The 3,383-nt window shown below is 50.1% G+C and overlaps 1 pseudogene; it reads left to right on the top strand.

Annotated features, from left to right (window-relative positions):
- The first annotated feature begins 550 nt into the window (after positions 1 to 550).
- On the top strand, positions 551 to 2,882 carry LOC138850003 (ganglioside-induced differentiation-associated protein 2-like; annotated as a pseudogene).
- The last annotated feature ends 501 nt before the right edge of the window (positions 2,883 to 3,383 follow it).

The following is a 3,383-nucleotide window of genomic DNA, read 5'->3' as shown; positions in this document are numbered from 1 at the left end:
ACTATAAGACATTTTACACAGACTCCATGGCAACCCCAATGGAAATACCTCCAGCGGCTGGCATTGTGGCACAATGTCAGTATCCCATAGCAGAGCACTGGTTCAAGTTCAGGCTGCTCTGCTTCCAATTCGACTCCCTGCTAATGTTCCTGCAAAAGTAACAAGTGATGGCCCAGATACTTGGGCCTCTGCCACCACACTTCTGTCTGGCCTAACTCTGGCCATTGAGGCCATTTGGGGAGTGAACCAGCAGATGGAAGATGAAGAGGAAGAGGAAAAGGAAGAGGAGGAGGAAGAGGGGGAGGGAGAGGGGGAAGAGGTGAAGAAAAATGAAAGAAAGAAAGGAAAAGAAAAGAAAAGAATCGAATGAATTGAATTGAATTGTGTTTGCAGCCTCGGCCCTGCCGCCATGGCCCTCTAATGCCAGTGGCCTCTTGCTCGCCAAGCCCCAGCCAAAACAGAGGGGGAAAGTAAAGAGATCTTCATACCTCTGCTGGAACAAAGCCGGCGCCCGCAGATCCTCCCCCGGTAGAGTATTCAGAAAGCCGTTCCGAGAGTGCGCCCTCTACCGGAAGTGTGAGGAAACCTCATCGCCGTGGGCCTGGTAGGGTACTCTGAAAAATCAGCTGGGATCAGAGCCCACCAGGCATTTGCAACCGCTCAAACCAGCCTCCTGGGACCCTGTATCGCATTCGGCGCCGCGCTCCTGCTGAGGCTTGTCCCGAGATGCCATTCGGTCACCCCCTACGAGGAGGAGCTTAACCCGGTCCACCTGCCGTCCAGATGGGACCGCGGGAGTGCTCTAAGGTCTCCAGGGAATAGGGAGTGGCTGAGGAATTTGAGAAAAAGCGAGAGGAAGTTCCCACTCCATGGATCCCTTGGGTGCACCTTCCCAGTTTGTGGATGTGGGTGACTTGTGCGAAGATGAACGGAATTCCTCTGATACTGCAGCTCAAACATTTCCAGACGACACTATTCCATCACCTTTTCCTTGTAGTAAGGCTCTCAATGGAAAAGTGGTTCTTTAGGAAGAACTAGCACTGCTGACGTGTACAGCCATGGCGAATACCAGCAAGGAGAGTCTCACAGATAAGAACCCTGCGTCAGAAACTATCTTCGTACTTGCAGGGCCTTCAGAAACCTAAAGGCCGCCGAACAGGTGAAGCCGAATTGACGGAAGGATTTAACCTGGCTGCCCGGTTCATCGTGCACACAGTGGGACCTAAATAGAAGAGCCGCTGTCGCCTGGCAGCTGAGAGCCCCCGGTACAGCTGCTACCGAAACGTGCTTGAGCCGGCAAAAGTGGAGTCGATGTCTTCCGTTGGATTCTGTGTCATCAGTTCTGCAAAACGAGGTTATCCTTTGGAAGATGCAACACACATAGCACTTGGCACTGTAAGGAGATTCCAGGAAATCTATGGAGGAGCCATGGAAAAGGTCGTGTTTGCTGCCTCTGAACTTGAAGAGGCTCCTTACCAAAAGCTGCTACCTCTGTGCTTCCCAAGGTCATTGAAGGAGGACAGCCGACCACTGCCCTACCTACCCGCAGACACTGGAAACGCAGAAGGGCAGCCTGTGGTACCTGAACCACAGATCAGAATCAGTGAAAAGCCTGCCGTTCCGCCGCGGCTCGATAGGCTAATCCTCCACCTAGCGGCGCCGGCACACCGGGTTCTAGTCCCGGTCGGGGCGCCGGATTCTTTCCCGGTTGCCCCTCTTCCAGGCCAGCTCTCTGCTGTGGCCAGGGAGTGCATTGGAGGATGGCCCAAGTGCTTAGGCCCTGCACCCCATGGGAGACCAGGAAAAACACCTGGCTCCTGCCTTCGGATCAGCGCAGCGCACCAGCTGCGGCGCCTTTGGAGGGTGAACCAAGGGAAAAAGGAAGACCTTTCTCTCTGTCTCTCTGTCTCTCTCTCTCTCACTATCCACTCTGCCTGTCAAAAAAAAAAAAAAAAAAAAAAAAAAAAAAAAAAAAAAGCCTGCCGTTCACACAACCAAAAAGAGGATGAAGGCTTGGGAGTTGAGCTCTCTTTCACTGACTCTCATGCTTTTGCTGCAATGGAAGGAGACATTGATAAGCAAAGAAAATTAATCCTGCAGGGACAGTTATCAGAGGCAGCACCGCAGAAGCAGCATCAAAGAAATCATAATCGTTGGCTATGTCGAGTGAGATGCAAGGTATTGCTTCCCTCGATGCCTGATCCCAAACAGGTGTTGATAACTGTGGTCGCACAGTGATGGCGGCGGCTGGAAGAAGCATTCCTGAAACATTCCTGTAACATTAATACGCATGGGCAAGGCTCTCTTATATTTCATCTCTGCAACGGATCGCATTGCTGTGAATGAATATATACTAGTAGTATATTTTCACACACCGACCAGCGAGCACAATCACCCCGACTCTGACTTCCTGAAGAAGCATCTACAATATTGTTGATGTCAAGTACAAGAGGAATCGGAAGGCTGTTTCTTTTGCTCATCCAACATTTTGTTCAAATGTATCCATGTGATTTCCCACCACCTTTTCTGTCTCAGGACTGAACAACCAAACCCACCGCGTGGACAGCGTCCACCAGCTGTCCTCTGCTGTATCACCAGAGCGGATGGGCTTTCCTCCTCCTGTCCTTCAATACGATGCCGGGGAAAACGGGCCTTACCCTCCAGCTTATCCCCCATCACCGGATTTGTGACCTGCCATCTGCCCGTGAGTCTTGATTCCCAAGGATGCCACTTCCGCCACAGATCACTACCTACTGAAGTGATACTCATTTTTCCTGTACAGATCCAGAGAGCCTTTTGTCCCTACCTTGCTGGTATTTTTTTTTTATTGACTGTCTATTTTCTGGCACATAAGTAATCTAAAAATGGTAGGCCATTTTGAACTGCACACATTTTAAATTTGTATATTTGCATCAAATGTTAATAGAAACCGTGGAGCAATTTTTTAGTATCTTCAGTTTCCTGAGGGACACTGGATTCTGCATTAGACAAGCCACCAATTTTATTCATGTCATCTCTTTAACATTGCACACTTCCTTTGTGTATTTCAAGTGTTTCTTGAAATATATAGAACCAATGTATGCTGGCCAAAAAAAAAAAAAAAAAAGTCTGGAGGTTCCCCTTCCAGTCCCTGGTGGGGGACATTGGTTAGGACTTCCAAACGGCTCTGTGGGCAGCTGTTGGTGCATTGCAGGAGACAAAGGAGGCCTATGTGTTGAACTTTTGAAGACAACAACTTGTGCGCCATCCACACCAAATGTGTAGCAATTATGCCCAGAGAAATCCAGCTAGCACATCACATACGTGGACAGATCCACCACGGGGGCCGGAGTTGTGGTGCCCCCTGCTAAAGCCACCAGCTGCCACGCTGGCGTCCTGTGTGG

This window comes from Oryctolagus cuniculus, chromosome 6 (assembly GCF_964237555.1).
Source record: "Oryctolagus cuniculus chromosome 6, mOryCun1.1, whole genome shotgun sequence".
Classification (NCBI taxonomy): Eukaryota; Metazoa; Chordata; class Mammalia; order Lagomorpha; family Leporidae; genus Oryctolagus; species Oryctolagus cuniculus.
The sequence above is the reverse complement of the archived record's forward strand: the minus strand, read 5'-3'. Positions and strand labels throughout refer to the sequence as shown.